Raw genomic sequence first — 17,333 nt, 5'->3', positions numbered from 1 at the left:
AGAAAGTGTATAGTACAATTGCTCATCTCTTAGAGGGCTGCAGTTTTCAGACTGACAGAAATGGATCATGACGCAGAAGCCAAGACTTCGGCAACTGGGTGGCCCAGTGGATAGTGTGTGGGATTCAAGAAGGCCTGAGTTGGTCTTGCCTCAGATACATACAAGCTGTGTGGCCCTGAAAAGTCACTTACCCTTCCTTGCTCAGCCTCAATTTCCTCATTTGTAAAATGGGGTTAATAAAAATATCTACCTCACAAGGTTGTTGTGAGGATCAAATGAGGTAATGTATGTAAAGTGCTTTACAAACCTTAAAGTACTATATAAATGCTATCATCATCATCATCATTACTGAGCCAGAGCCTTTAGGAGGCAGCATACTCACTCAGCAAAGGTCTTTCAACAAAAACATAAAATTATATGCAATCGTAAGTGAACATTCCTTGGAGGGAAGTAGAAGGACCCAATGTATGGAAGACAGACCGGTCCTGCTCTATTTTACTCAGTTGCCAAGCAAATGGAATGAAACCCAGAATCACAGCGTCTGTCCCACTCAGTGAACTCTGAGTAACTAGCCAGCTCTCTACCACAGACTTGATCCAAGTCTTTAGCAAAACCCCTTCGCTGTCCCTGACGGTTTAGTGAGGAGCTAATGAAAAGGAATCTGCCAATTTTCAGTCATTAGGGGACACTCCAAGCTAAGGATGCATGTTGAGAGAATCAGGGCCTAAGAGGCCTGTATTTGGAGAGCAAACAGGACTCTTTCCTGTTCCAAAATACTTGCCAAAGCCATGTCTGAAATGTTGTCAGGAAGGAGCACATTCTAATTTGACAGGTCAGCAAAAAACAGTCACTTAGCTGAGAAAAAATGAGACTGTGAGCTGACATTCTCCTTCCTTCTTCCTCCTCAGGATTTACTGGTCTTAGGGTAAGTAACTTTAGACATGCCCTTTTGAAGTGGAAGCTCTAAAAACTTGGCTGGATGAGAAACACTCAAATTTGTTCTGCTCTGTGAGTTTGGGGCTTGGTTTTGTTTTGGTTTTTTTTAGGGGTGAGGGGGAATAAGATGAAGCAGGAACTGGTTGGCAGAAGCATTCATCATGCTCTGATTTTGAAACCGTGGTTTAAGAAATGTTGCTTTATAAATAAATAGAAGTTTATTATTCCCTTTGAGCAATTACAATATAATCTTCCTATTACTCTGCTCTCTTCTCTAAAGAGTCCCCAGGAAAGGCTTTGTTTTGGGCTTTTTAAAGGGGTCTACTATGTAACTAATCCTTGAGATCATGACCCGAGTTGAAACAGCAGAGAGAAACTGTCTTTGAAGGAGAGATAGTGGTTTCACAAAAACAAGCATTTCAATGATTTCCTTGTAGTATCTTGGAGCAAGGGAAGAGGTAATTAATTAGGAGGTAGGTTTCTGTACAGCTTTTCTTCCCTCTCCTAGAGAAAAATAAAGTAGAGGGAGGAAGGTTGTTTTTGTTGTTTGAGTGTGATAAATCACAGACACTTCAAAGGGACCAATCACTAGAAATTGGGGGGAGAGGGGGTTTGGCCTGAACTTGTTTTTAATGTGTAGGAAATACCTTGTTATGGAAATTTCCCCCAAGACCAAGTGCCGGAAGGTTACCTGAGGGTTAGCAACTTGCTCCTCAGGGTCACACAGCCAGTAGGTATCAGAGGTAAGACCTGAAACCAGGTCTTCCTAACTGAGGCTAGCCTACCATCTCTTATATGCCAGGTTGCTTGTCTCTAGGATTTGAGTGGATGAATTAAAATGCCCTCCCACCCAGTTTATATCATACCTTGAGACCCCTTGAAATGAAAGGCAGAAAGATTCTTCCTCTTGAGGTTTGGTCATATATCAGCTATCACCCCATTTAGTGAACAATAAGCCTTCATCTTGACACTGAGACTTGCGAAGTCATGCTGGAGACAGTGAGTCAGCTGTGAGCTGTGGGCCATCTTCCAACAAGCTGTCCATCAGAACCCTGATTTCAGCAAAGATACCGGGCTGATGCCTGATGATTTTGTGTGAACAAGTCTACTGGCTTTGATTTTAATGATCAAGTCAGCATTTTACCCCCATTTCTCAGCACATTCAAAACACACCCTTCTTTCCCACACCCCCTCTCTTCCAGCTCCCTCCCATATAAGCACAGGTAGTCAGTCCCTACCTTCCCTCAGTCTACATGATAGCCTGTTTAGAGAAGGACCCATTCCATTTTCTCTGCTCCCCACTTCTCTGTATGCTTTTCCTTCTTTTCAACTTATCCTTATGATAGTCCTTTCCCCCATCTTTAGCCTTTGAAAATGACTAACACAAGATAGGTGTGAAAACTATTGAATAGTTCCAGGGCAGGGATTGGCAATTATAGCATGCATGCTAAAGATGGCATGAGGACTGGTGGCCACTGCCACAGTTTGCTCTTGGAAGAGTCAGCCAGGTGTAGTAGAAAGAGGACTGAGTTTGTAAGCACAGGATCTAGGTATGAACCCCAGGTCTGACAATTACTCACTATGAGAACTTGGGTACGCCTCTTCATTTCTTTGGGCTCTGATCTTTCCATATGTAAAATAAGTGGGGTGTATAAAGGACTACATAACCTGTAGCTTAGAACATCAGCTCTGGGTTTAATTGGTCAGATTCAGTTGTGAGGATGCTTTTCACAAACCACTCTCTTAGACTCATGTACTCAATAACTATTTCCCTGGGAAACATCAGAATTTGGATCATCTTACCCCCACCCAGAATGTCCATGGAAGCACTCAGGCTAGCACCACATGAAATGCACAGCAAGCTTTGTTTTACCCCATAGAAAATGCAAAATGCAAAGGAATCGTATATGAGTCTATAAATACTCAAGATGATTCTCCTTCCCTCTCTTAGAGGACCTAACCTTCCACCCATGGACTTATATGGTCTTCGAGACTTAAAAGATTGAGGCTCTCCAGAAAATGGAAAGTGACTTGATCTCCTTCTAGCTCACAATACTAATAGAAGACAAATTCCGTCTAAATTCCTCCCAAATCACAACCATTTCTGCTTTACAGTCACATGTTTCTTCCTCGTCTTTGCAGGATATTTGGTTCAAAAACTCTTCCACTGGGTGATTCCTTGTCCAGGAATTCTTTCACCATTCTGACATTGCTTTGTCATAGATGTTACCTTTGGGGCAGAGAGGTTCACTTCTCTTTGGAGTGAAGAGTGGGCAGGGCTGTGGTGTAACTAACTCAAACCAAGCTCAGAAGAGCCAGTATTAAATTTTCAGTGGGAGCATTTATACCTTGGAAATCAGGAAATGCTACAAACCAGAGCTTGATTTATTGTTTTATTGATTGTCTAGATTTAAGAAAGTGATCAGGAAAATGTTAACAATGCAGATTAAACTTCAAAGTGGGTCTTGGGAAGGTATTTGCCTCTCCCCACAGACACACAGCTGGTTGTTAAACATTTACCAGCACACCCCTGGAGATGGGGGGAAGAGAGGAGACTATAAAGATAAGAGGCTTTGTGCCTTTCCCTCAGCAATATATCTGCTCTCTATGTGTATTCTGGCCTCAGTCCGTTCTCTTCAATTCTTTGTCTGTTCCCTTTTAAAGGTCCAAGTCCAAGAGTGTAGCTCAATTCTAAGTGAGCCAAGTCTCAATTAGTTATCCTCAATGCATTGCCAGTGAGTATCCAAGAGTAAGGGTACTTAATTACATTCCATTAAGGAGACAGCATCAAAATCCCAAATGTGGTAGGAATAAGAATGGATATTTGTACTTTTGTCTAAGGCTTCATCCTACTACTCTGTCAAACTTGACCAAGCTACTCTTATACTCCCCTAATACCCCCAACCCCCTGAACTGCTACGTCTCTGTCATGTCCTAGAATAAGCCTGATACATTCAATTTCTGGCTTGGTCCCCATCTACTTAGCCATACACGTTTATTCTTCCCATCATGTTCCTTTATTTATTTATTCGTTCATGGTCATAATATAAACACACAGCTTAATTAGAATATTAAATGCACAGTAAAAGTAGAAGCATTGGGGGCAGCTAGGTAGCACAGTGGATAGAGCACTGGCCCCGGGGTCAGGAGGACCTGAGTTCAAGTCCAGCCTCAGACACATAACACTTACTAGCTATGTGACTCTGGGCAAGTCACTTAACCCCAACTGCCTCTCAAAAAAAAAAAAAAGTAGAAGCATTAATTGTAAGTAACATACACTTCTCAACAACTCTACGTATCCAGTTTCCCTGAAGGCACAAAACTCTTTTAGGCTAGGGTCCCCCTCTCTTCTCTTCAGTCTCCCAGCCGTAGCACAAGAGCAGCAGAGAGCGCAACCTGAACGTTCAGTTTCTTATTATAGATCTCCTAATCATGGACACAAGTAGCAAACACAGCTAGATTACAGAGGGCTGCAGAAATGTGACCAATTTTTCCAGTTGTAACTGCATGGGCAAACAAGAACATGTCCTAGCATCTCTTCTCCCAGGGCTTTATAAACCACAGTCTGAGGCCTGTTTTATGTCTCTGTCTGTTCCTGCAACCCCAGCACTGAAACAAAGCCCTAATCAAATGCCCCAAAGGCTAACACCCCTGTGGTGTTGCCTGACTGTCCTAAGTCTAATACTGTTAGTCACAAGGTGACAGTCCTCAGGTATCATCATGTCTCTCTCAATACCTGGCTTTTTTTTTCCTTCAAATGCCACACACTCTGTCTGATGTCAACCCTCTTCTCCTACTGCCTTAATCAGTCTTATGGGTCAAAAGGGTGGATGCAGCTGTGTTGGAACATCAGTGTACCAACAAAGGAGATAGAATGGCTCTGATAAAATTACGTGAAGAAATAAATCAATAAAACTGGTAGAGAGTTGGGGACTCTGCAGAGCTATCTATCAAAGAGCTATTCACTCACTCCTGGGTTGAATACAAATGAGCAATGGAATGAGAAAGGCATTATAAAGTTCTTACTATGTGCCAGGCACTGTGCTAAAGGCTGGGGATATAAATACAAGCAAAAAGAAAGATAATCCTTGAAGACAGAATGTTAATTTCACTAATTTTGTTTTCTGTGCTCCTCTTGAAAAACAAGCTGGTCACTGAAGCTTATGGATCAATTTTTTTTCCAACTAATTTGCAAGAACAATTTATGAAGCACTAATGTTCAGTAGATTTTGGTACTAGAATATGCCTAGGAGATATCTTAAGGAGTATCATAAGTTGGTTCAAACTCTTATCAGAAGAATATGCCTGCCTTTGGAAGGGACCTCGAAGGCCATCTAATTCAAACCATCCCTGAAAGAAGTCCACTTCCCTGGCAAGCAGCCATCCAGCCTCCACTAGAAGACCTCCAATGAGGGAACCGAACATCCCTTTCTCTTTGGGACCACTATAACTCTGCGGAAAATTTTTCTTAGATTGTGCTGAAATTTCCTTCTCTGCAAATTCTACCCATTAATTCTGGTTCTGGCCTCTGGGAGCAAGCAGAACAATGTGATCTTTTGAGATGTTGATGTATTTTAAGATACAATTTGTTATGCTGATCAAAAGCAAGTGATGAAAGGAAAGTAAGAGAATAGCATCAGGCCCATTTAAGTTAAGTAGGTTCAAATTCCCAAATTTCAAGGTGGTTTTCTGGTAAAGGAGAAAGAAGTTACCATCCTGAGTGATTATTTATGAATAAAGGAAAAGCCACTTAGTGTTATCTAAGTAATGTGACGGTCATTTAGGATGCTCTTGCTGATTCTGAGAGAAGTAAAACCTTCTCCAAAAATCTAATTTTGAAGGAATAGATGGATTGTATTTTCTTAATTTGGCTCTCACTTAGCTATGACTCATCACTGTCTGCCTGCACTCATGTGACTTGGAAAGGCAAATGGATGTTGACAAGGAAATCTAGCCCTCCAGTTTACAGATGTCAGCCCTGCTCAGCCTGAAAAGCTAGCAATGAGAGTGGTGCCTATTTCTTGCCATTTCCCCATCAGAAAATTCAGGGGTCCACACAAATGTCTAATATGATATTCCAAGAAAAGGCAGCTGATCTCTAACTTTAAAAATTACATCCACTGTGGCAAATATTCATGTCTTCTCTGCCTTCAGGCAGGACTAAGGCAAAAGTAGCAGAGATAAATGGCTGTTTATCCCATTCCTAGGACTCCTGAGGATATCTGACACTTCTCTTGAAAATCTAGCCCAAGGTAAGCATGCCTAACACTCTGGATGCTCTTCTTTACTCTATCTGAGCAGTCAATCAACAGTATTGTGCATTCTTTTAGATGCTAGGGGAAATATCTAAAAATGATCTCCCTTTCCCAGCCCTCAAATCCAAAGATGGTTCAGGACCACTCTATTAGAAAGTGAGCTTTTCAACTTCTGGTCCAATTCCTCCACATCTTCAGAGCTGAGACAAATTCTTCCACACATCCCCCCACTCCTATGGCATCTTCAAGGTGGGCCTGAATCAAATCTAGATGTGGATTCTGAGATGCACGCTCTGTGGTTAGCTACCAGTTAATGAAGTGCTAGGTAACAGGAACTTTCTGGTCACAACAAGAAAAAGAAAACCAACAGTTTCCTGTGTTTATTATTATGATTATTTGTTGTTGTTCATCCTTCATTTTCAAAGATGACCAATGACATCATGATGTGATTGGTGATGTCTCGACTTGCCAGTGGATTGGATTTAAGCAAGGAAGAGTTGCACAAAGTCATCAGCTTCACTCTCTCTTCCAGGGTCATGAAGTACAGTGGCAGGACAAAAGTCAAGAAGACTGGTGATGGCCCAAGATACAGGCCAAAATACTGTGAGAATTCAGAGAAGGGAGAGAATCACTTATGGCTAGGGTAGCATTTGAACTAGGACTTGAGGGATGGTTAACATTTTGAGAAGTCAAGATGGGGACAAAGGTTATTTCATTCATTCAGCAAACACTGATTAAATGAAAAGCAATGTTCTAGGTGCTGAAGATAACAAGGTCTACTGGAGGCTACATTATATAAACAGACAAATTCAAGATAGTCTGATGAAGGAGAAAGAGGCATTAACAACTAGGTCAATTGGAACAGGCTTTTCATGGGAAGTAATACCTAAGGTAGGCCTTGAAGGTATCTATGGATTCTAAGAGGCCAGGGTGAGAAGTCAATGCAATCCAAGCCTGCTATGTAGCCTGATAGAGGAGATGGGTTTAAGGTCTGTCAGTTGCCCTTAATGTGATTTAGTTTGTCTGCTGAGATGGTTTTACAGGGATATGGCTGCTGAGCATGCTGCAGCTTCTTAGATCCACAGGTGAGAGTTTAGTCACTAGTGGACACCAAAGGTACACAAGCAGACTTGAAAAGGAGTCAGCAAACCCTTACACCAGGGGTGCTGGTCCTTCCTAAGCACCCCATGTGCCCCATTTTATTGTGTAGTTATAAATTTATCAGCGGTGATCCCATGGAGCATGTGTTTTGGATCCATGGAGATGGACCTCTTGCTAAAGTGACCTTTTGCTAAAGGAGAGATGCTTTGCTTTGGGATGACACAGCAATCCCTTTTTGGTACCCATAACTGGAAGGTGTGTCAAAGAAGATTGACTGAGCTAGATAAAGTCACTTGTTCTATGGGTTATATTGTTGGAATAAAACCAATTCCAGTTCTCCCTAGGATATCTAGAAAGCTACAGGTGGCAGGGAGGGTTCTTTCTCCTTCACTTCCCCCTCCCCCGCTCCTCTGACAGTAATGGCAACTGCAGGTACGTGGCAGCGAGAACTTGTGCTTGCCTAGGGGAGTTTGAGGCTAAAGTCCCTGAACCTGAAGTCCCTGGCTGCTTCTTCTGTTTTGTATTTCTTTCCCTCAGCCCAGGTCACAAACAGCTTTCCTGAGAAACAGACATTTCCAGGCCTGGTGGTAATCTTGTGAGTTCAAGGGGCTAGGGGTTCCGATTCCCACAACAGAACCATTTCTTGGAGGAGAAGCATCACTTCCAGGAGGGTACTGCATCTGAAAGAACTAAGAAAACCTAAGCCATACCCTACTTTATCAGGACATCGGGACTTAGGAGTTTCACAGTGTAGGTCTAAGGTGAATGAGAAATATTTGTGCCTTTACCTTTCATGACAATATACTAGTTGATGGATTACTACATCATGCTTTATGTACTTGTTAATGCACTTGCATGAATCTTTTAGGTGGTAGGAATAAATAATTATCCTCTACCTGATAAAATATTTTATACTTTTTTCTGGAAGGGACCTTAAATATCCCTTTAGAGAAGATGCTAAATATGAGCCGTATCCAAGATTTGTTTATAATATTTTCCTGGCACAAGCTGGAGTAGGGATGAATGAGCCAGAGGGTAAGAAAAAGCCTGCATCTCTTTTTTTTAAGACTCAGGCTTCCATAGGAATGAACACAAATTCTCTCTCACCCAGAGCTGGAGCCCTTTGTAAAAGGAGCCCTCTAGACCATGGATAATATAAAAGTAGTAAAAGACTTAGTCCCTAATCTTGAGAAGTTAAAATTATTCTAACCAGTGAGACAAGGCAAGGTGGCAACTAGGTGGTGCAATGGACAGAGTGCAAGCCTGAAGTTAGGAAGATTCATCTTCTTGAGTTCAAATCTGGCCTCAGTCTCTTAGTAGTTGTGTGACTCTGAGCAAGTCACTCAACCTATTTGTCTCAGTTTCCTCATCTGTAAAATGATGAAGTAAATGGCAAACCACTCCCATATCTTTGCCAAGAAAATCCCAAATTGGATCATGGAGAGTTGGACACTACTGGAACAACTCAACAACAACAGCAATAATGATAACAACAAGAAAAAGACAAGGCAAACACAAATAACTCCAAGTCAACACAAATGATTGAAATATAAAGACACCTACACTGCTCATCAGAGCAGCGCAGCAAGAGACAAGGGCAAATAGGCAAGTGGAGACAGTTGGTGGAAAGTTTCAATTTTGTCTGTAAGGACCTTGTTTTTAGGACAACAATAACTGATGAGGCTGAGTCTTGCTACAATTTGGCATCAAGGCTGCCATCCTAAGAAACACAAAAAAGCATCATCCTTGGAATTTATGGGCAAATGCCACTGTTTTCCCAGGGTCTCAGGTTGATTGAGTTAATATAATTATAATTTTTTTGGTATCCAGTAAGCATGAACAGTGTGATCTTATGGACTCAATACAATAAAAATTTTTCCCCACTATCCTGTCATGTCAACTGGAATTCTATTGTTAAGCACTCTTCTTGTTGGATTTTGAAATGTATATAAATCTCAGGAGTTCCATATTTTAAAAATAGTTTAAATATAAAAGAACTAAACCCAAGAGGTTAAGTGAGATACCCCAAATCCCATAACTAGTAAATAGCAGAGCCAGAATTAGAATTCAAGTCTCATTATTCTCAGCCTAGGAGTTTTTCCCCTATGTCACTGTCTGCCTTATGCTCACTTAATTGTCAGAACCTTAAGGGGATTCATTTATTGGAAGAGCTGACTGAGAACAGAATAGAATATTGGACAAGTTTGTTTTGGTAAAGGGAACAGTGGAGAGAGAGAGAAAAAGAGGTGCAGATTACAAGATAGAGACATGGTTAAATTAGAGCAACAAGAGCTCTGACCCAGGGTGCCAATTTAGAGGGTGCTGAGATGTTAGCAGTTTTTCCTCAGACTTGAAACTATAGAACTCATATCTAGTTAACAAGAATAATTAGTTAAAATAGGAAGTTATCAGATGGCAGGCTGAAATGAAATCCTCTCCCCTTCCTCTGCTCCACATTTTCCTCAACTAAAAGTTATCTGTTTTGGTGCCACTTGACTCAAGTGCAGTTTATAGTATTTGCCCTGGGTACAAAAATTCATAGGGACAGCCATAGATCATGGTTCTGCAGAGGGCAGCCCCTTTTAGAGCACCACATCTAGGGGATCTGAGTAGTAATGAGGGAAAAGCAAGCATAAGAGGACTCGTAACTGAGTCTTTGGGATGGAGAGAGAAGCAAAGTTAAGAGGAAAGGGTTTGAAAAGAGAGGTAGGAGAATCACAAGTGCAGTTTGTCTGCCTAATAGAAGCTGTATGGATACTGGGGTTTGATTGTTCCTCAGCCTTACAGGAAGTCAATAGAGGGATGAGGTTACAGAATGAAGCCTGGCTTTCTCCTAACCACCCCCTTCTCAGTCAACCTCTCTTCCCACCCACCCCCACTTCCCTTTCATTTTCTCCAGCAACTTGTTAGGAAAATTAGGAGAAACTGGCAGATACAACACGATTCTGCCTCTTGGAGTAGGACTGAAAAAATGAGTTAATAGCAGAGAGCTATTTGCCCAGGTCTCTAGGCAAGTGACTGTCTTTGTCCCTGTACTATGCAATCATGCATTTTAGAATCTGGTAGACTTCATTCAATGCAGTTTGTTTTAAATATGATTTATGCCAGGGGAAGAAAATTAAATTAGCACCACTTGGGCTTGTAAGCCACTAAATAAATTTTATTGTGCAGAAGCCCATATAAGGCATTAAGAAAATGAAGCTGTTTTTAGAACAATGGTAAACAAGTGGGCCATAGACAAAAGCCACAAGAGGACAGACAACTGTATATCTGAGGTGCTTTGTGTAGAACAGAGTCGGATGACTTGTTATTTTTTTCCAGACCTATGATTTCACCCTATGAGGGAAGTCACTGATGGCAAACTCCCTCTTCCAGTGTAGGTCTCCAGCTCTTCTGTCACTTAGAGTATTAGAAAGGTGCCTGGGGTACTAAGGAGCTAAGTGACTTGTCCAGGGCCACAAAGCCATGATATCTTAGGGTTCACATGTGAACTCAGCACTACTAGACCTAAAGATCAACTCTCTATGGACTAAGCCACAATACCTCATGATTCTATGTACTTAACACAGGAAAGACATAAATTGAATGAGGAAGAATGAAGATGGCAAAGCTAAAGGAAAGAGAAATTTTAAAATGTCTATAACAAGAGCTGTTATACCCAACATCCCATGTGATTTTATCAGCTTTTGTAAATCATGCAATGAGTCAGGGAGGAACTTAGAATTAGGTAGTAGGAATGGGGAAAAGGAAATAAAGTTGCAAGCAATGGTAAAATTCCTAATGTATTAAAAGATTCAAAGGAGCAAACACAAAAAACATGTCATTTAGCAATACTTGGTTGTCTGCTGTCTAATGTCTTTGAGATCAGTGAAGCAGAGAGATTCAGGGAGTCGGCAAGGCTCAAAATCAACTAATCTCCATGAGCAGACTGATATTCAAAGAGGATTGGAGCAGAAGTCTTTGTTAATCATAATAAAGAATTTGCTGTATTCAAATGAAATAACAGCAGAGTGGATGCATGCCAGGGCAATACCAGTATTCCAAGCAGGAATAAAGGCAAAGCTAGGAAATTATAGAGCCTTCATCTCAATGTCTGTAATTTGCAAAATAATGGAAACAATAGCAGGGTAAGTTTGCCAAATGCATTTACAAATGGAGTATCATTCCCTTTAATCAAGCAGAGATAACCAGCAAAGCTGGAAAGATGATTTTTGGTTTATGAATTTCTTTTTCTGATAGAACTAAGACACAATTAATAATAATGCCACTGCATGTGACTTATTTTAGATACTCAGCATATTTTATGTGAAAGATATTTCCAACGTATCCATTATTAGACATGAGGGAAAGATAAAAAGTTAAGCAAAGAGATAATGCAAAATGCCCTTTTAGCAATACACACATTACACTTCGAGGTGTTCTCAGTGGACAAATTCATACTACTGCCTGGAGCACAAAGGGACTTAACTCAGTCCTATCGACCAAATATCTGACATTGTATTAGAGCCAGCCAAGACAGACCATTGCTTTCCTCTTCTTAAAGATCCCCAAGTTAGGAAATTGTACATTTTCTCTTGGTTCCTCTTCTGGTGTTTAACAGGCTTCATGTCAGTAAACTGCTTCTCATGTCTCATTTGCTGCAATTTAAGCCTATTTCCTATTGTTTGGGCCTTAGTGAAGATAGAGAACAGCTGGTCAGCATCCTCTTTCTTATGCTTAAAAACAATTATTAAGTCACCCCTCAAGGCCTTCTGATCTAAATCATCGAAATGACCTTAAATCCCTTGTCCTTTCTATATAGGTCTTTTTTTTTTTGCTTTAATTTATCCTTAATGTCCTCTGCTCCTCCACAAAAGGCCCACTTGCCTCTTAAAATGGTAAGCCCCATACCACATACAGGACTCAAGCCGTGGTCTGGATAATGCCAAGAATAGGCAGCTGATATAAAATGAAATAGACACAAACCAGTATAAGCTACATTGGACACAAATCTATTTGGGGATGATTTCTGCTTTCCCATTTGCCCTGGGGGTTGTAGAAAGCTAAGCTTGTGAAGCCAAAATAATCAATATTTATTGAAATGAATTGAATTGGAACAGGCCAGGCTTAACCATAGGCTACACCTCTAATCATGACTTCTGAGAAATAGCTCTTAAAGATGAAGGAAAATTCCTATTTTCTGTGTAAAATATAAGGCTATATGAAGAGAGTAGAATCTGATAACAATAAATGGAAATTTATACAGATGTAGATCTCAAGTCAATGTAAGGGAAAGTTTCCTAATGATTGGGGCTATACAAAAATGGAATAGACTCCCTCACAAAGAAGTGAGTTTCCTGTCACTAATGATGCTCAAAGGAATGACCATTTATAAAAATATAATAGATTCATGTATTGTCCAAGTCAGTGGCTTAAATTAAATGATATGTTATCTAAGGTTACATCTAACTCTATAATTATTTGATTCCACCAATAGGTTTTGGACCAAAATGCCCTCACCTACAGCCGAACGCTCTTTGTAATACAAAGTGAATGAGATATTCAAGAAAAAATGCTTCTTCCTTCCTCCTTAGTACATTTTCATCCTCAGTATTCTCCTTACACTACTATCCATTTGAGGTGATCCTTAGCTAACAACAATTTTCTGCTTATAGCACGTGGGGACAACTCATAACTCACATATGATTCTTCATAAAAATGTACTCCAGGTTCTAGGTACTCTGTGGATCTGTAAACACTCAAATCCATAACTCATGAGCCCCCACCAATTTGTTTACTTTTACTTGTCAGCTATAGGATTTAATTAGTTGAAAGAAAAGACATTTTAAAAAATAGCACAATAGCAGGAATAGAACTTCCCCCTAATAAACCTGAAATACACTCTCCCATAAATACACATGCTATCAGTGGGAAGAGTAGACAAACTTAAAGCACATACATGAAATGGCATATATGTAGGGTGCACATGGGTCTGGAGACATATATAGATGTACTCCCATATCAGGAATACGTATGTCCAGGACACATTCATGGAGAGAAATTCACATATCTGACACCCCAGTTTTCTCGACCCTGAGAGTCTTTTGGTTTCTCATGAAAATTAATAGGAGGGGGAAAGGTACAGTTACAAAAGCCCTTAGCTAGAATTGCTTTAGGGCATTACATTCTACTTCAATTCTTTGTTTAAAGTTCCTGCCTTCAATATTTATGTGACTAGCACAAATTTCCCTGGTCTTTGAGCCTCATTCTTCATACTTTAAAAATGGACATGAGTTCCAACTAAGGCAGATTCTCTTGAGAGTACATAGAGGTGAAACCAGAAGGAATGCAAAGAAATATGAAATGAAACAGATCAGTCGGCTCTTTTTTAGTGACTTATTTTCATCAGTGACAATTGTAGGATTATTATATTTGGCGTTCATTACCTCTATATCCAAGGAGGACTGACAATAGCATTTGAGAAGATGAGGCCTAGAAGAGAAGTGAGACCTGACCAAGATTCACACAGAATAAATGCATGCTATCAGCAACAACAATTTTAAAGACACTCACAAATCAATTATCAAAGTATGACAAAAAAGAAGATTCCAAAGGATTGAAAAAGATTGAAGATGATGCTTCCACCAAAAAAGGCAAATGAGAAGACACTAGCACCTGCCAGACTGGATGCATACTTTCTCTTCTCTATAAAATCTTTATGAGCAGATTCTTTTTAGGCATCAAGGATATCCTCAATAAAAATGTGAAAAAAGAACAGGCAGGCTTCCGAGGACCATTTTCCTGAAGCTGAACATCTTTTTATGGTAACACAGATGAGAGGTTCAGTGGACACAAGATCCCATGCTATTTATTGTTTATTGATTTTAAGGAAGCATTTGATTCAGTAGAACAAAATGCAGCCTTGAAGGCTCACTTTAGACAAGCTGCCTCTCACACGTGTAATCAGAATCATACAAGAATCCATGACAAGTATAACTGTAGAGATAACTTTGTTCTGCTATCTGCTAAACGTTAACATGCTAGTCTCCCCCAACTGCTCACTGGTATTAAATAAAAAGTTTTCCTGTTGATAACACTAATTCACACTGCTCTGATGCTTCTATTTGCAGATGATGTACTAATTGAAGAGAGGCAGCATGTTGTTGTGGCTAGAAGTCCAGGATCAAATATTAAATCCTCTGTTTAGTTTTAAAAGCCCTTCCTAACCTGGCTCCTTCCTCCCTTTCCAATCTTCTTGTTTATTCTTCCCCTCTTCCCCTGAAAATCCTGAAAAACCACTGCATCCCAAAATCCAGTGATATTGGCCTCTTTGCTATTTCTCCGACAAGGCAATTCATCTCCTGGCTCTGGGTATTTTCGTTGGCTGTGCTCCATGCCTGGAATACTCTCCCTTCTAATCTCTACTTCTCATTTCCCTGTCTTCCTTCAAGTTTCACCTAAAATCCCACCTTCTGCAAGAAGCCTCAGTTATCTTTAATCTTGTGGTTTCCTTTTGAGATTATCTCCAAATTACTTTGTCTATATATTGTTTGTACATAGGTATTTGGATGTTTTCTCCTCTATGGGCTGTGGGGTCCTTGAGAGGGCAGTCTTTTTGCCTTTCTTTGTATCCCCAGTGCTTAGGACAGCATCTAACACATAGTAGGTGCTTAATAAATGCTTTCTGACTGATGACTAACTGAATAGAGTGAGAAAATTCTGAGTTCCAATCCTGCCTCTGACACGTTTATTATCATTTCAGTCACGTCGGACTCTTTGTGACCCCATTTGGGGTTTTCGTGGCAGAAATACTGGAGTGGTTTGTCATTTGCTTCTCCAACTCATTTTACAGATGAGGAAACTGAGGCAAACAGGGTTAAGTGACTTACCTAAGGTCACACAGCTGGTAGGTGTCTGAGGCCAGGTTTGAACTCAGGAAGATGAGTCTTCCTGACTCTAGGCTGGTGCTGTATCCATTGAGCCACCTAGATGTCTCTGTCACAGATTAGCTGTTAAAACCACAGGTAAGTCACTTATTCTCACAGTGTCCCAGTCAACTCTCTAGTACAAGTTACAGATAAATTGTTGATCTGTATCAATAAAAGCATTTTACACACTGGATGGAGCACCAGCCTGGAGTAAGGAAGACTCATCTTCCTGAGTTCAAATTCAGCCTCAGACACCAGGATTTCCTACACCAAAAAACATTACAGGTCTAGGTCAAAAAAAAAAAAAAAAGAGCACTATAATTGCACTGAGTCCCATAGTACCACAAGGTTTCTTCAGACAAATCCATAATAATGTTGCATTAGTCCACAGAAACGTATTTAGATTAGTCTGTGGTGGCCTTATGAGTTGCAGCAAACTTTGAATTGTGGTATGCTTTGTGTCTCCCATAGTTTCCTAAGTTTACATGAGCCAGACATACTTGATTCCCTTATTGGAACTGGTCAGTCTTTAGCGTTGACCTGTACTGCAACACTTCATCCCTACTGGGCCATATTCTAATATTCTGACTAACTGATATATGTTGATTGACTCATGTTTCTTGTTAGATAATAATAAATAATAATAGCTAGCATTTATATAGAACTTACTATCTTCCAGGTACTGTGCTAAGCACTTTATAAATTGTACCTCATTTGATCCTTACACCAACTCTGGGAGGTAGGTACTATTATTATCTCCATTTTACAGATGAGAAAACCAAGGCAGCCATGATTTAAAGTGATTTGCCCAGAGTCACACAGCTAATAAGTGTCTGAAGCTAGATTTGAACTCAGGTCTTCCTGATTTCAGGTTCAGTGCTAAATCCTCTGAACTACTTAGCTGCCTCATCCCTGCTATGACTCCTCTTGTCTCTCCAGTTAGAGCACATCTGAAGCTTTTGACTGATGAAAAATTCAAAAATACCTATGTATCCCAGTGTTCAGAAGTCCCAGGGCTTGGTGGTGACTGCTCAGCATAAATAACATGCATCTATACCCACATATATACGTTATGTGTATGCATGTATGTGTGTAAATATATATATATATATACATACATATGCATGCATGCATACACATACACACATTTCCCCAATAAACAGTCAATTTTACCTAATAGCAATGGATGTGCTTATTTCTTGGTTCAATTCTGATGTCCTAATAGACATATCACTTCACTTGCAGGTGCAATTATCAATGCAGCTGATACTCCTGGACAGAAATGCAAGAAATCAAACTAATCATCTACATTAGGAAAACAAAGAGGATGAAAAATGCACATTGCACAAACTCTGATGGACAGATAGAAAGGCATTCTAATTTGTCCATCAGTATTTCTTGTCATGTTTCTTGGTCAGTGTTACAGATGTATAATGATCTGGGCCCCAAATTAAGCAGGAGGTGGAGCTTGAGAAGGATTACACTGGGAAATTAAACAGTGCTCTCAATTACTTCAAACTATACACTATTGAAAAAAATCTCTTCAGTACTTCTGAACAATGTCATATAGCTGTACTAATAGAATATCATGTTCTCAAAAGAATTCAAATGAGAAATAATTTATATTCAGCATTTCATCTCTAGCTTTATTAAAGGCCCATCCTGGTATGAGGCAGCTAGGTGGTACAGTAGATAATACATTGGGCTTGGAGTCAAGAAGATCTGAGCTCAAATCCAGCCTCAGTCACTTCCTAGCTGTGTGACCGTGGGCAGGTTAACCTCTGTTTGCCTCCGTTTCCTCAATTGTAAAATGGGGATAATAATAGCACCTGCTTCCCGGAGTTGTTATGAGAATCAAATGAGATAATATTTGTAAAAGTGCTTAGCACAGTGCGTGGTACCATAGTAGGTGTTAAAAATGCATATCCTCTTGCCTCCCTTCCCAGACACTGTGCCTATAATGCAGGGCCTCCACATCTTTGTCTTTGGAATATCATATTTTTGAATTCAGGTCAGATGCCACCTCCTTCATGAAACCTTCCCTCACCTCCCATCCATCTTTTAGTGTTTTTTTTTCCCTCCTCAATATTCCTAGAATACTTTCCTCACTCATTGTATCAACTTTTTATTCTTT

At 40.2% G+C, this 17,333-nt stretch overlaps 1 long non-coding RNA gene across 1 annotated transcript; it reads left to right on the top strand.

Moving 5' to 3' along the window:
* Positions 1-865: 865 nt before the first annotated feature.
* On the top strand, positions 866-16,584 carry LOC114053766. The gene is made up of 3 exons (XR_003570420.1): positions 866-925; positions 6,144-6,188; positions 16,445-16,584. It is a non-coding gene; the product is annotated as an uncharacterized LOC114053766 (long non-coding RNA).
* The last annotated feature ends 749 nt before the right edge of the window (positions 16,585-17,333 follow it).

The sequence above is a fragment of the Vombatus ursinus genome, unplaced genomic scaffold (assembly GCF_900497805.2).
Source record: "Vombatus ursinus unplaced genomic scaffold, bare-nosed wombat genome assembly UNPS02014812.1, whole genome shotgun sequence".
Classification (NCBI taxonomy): domain Eukaryota; kingdom Metazoa; phylum Chordata; class Mammalia; order Diprotodontia; family Vombatidae; genus Vombatus; species Vombatus ursinus.
This window is presented reverse-complemented; position numbering and strand designations above follow the sequence as displayed.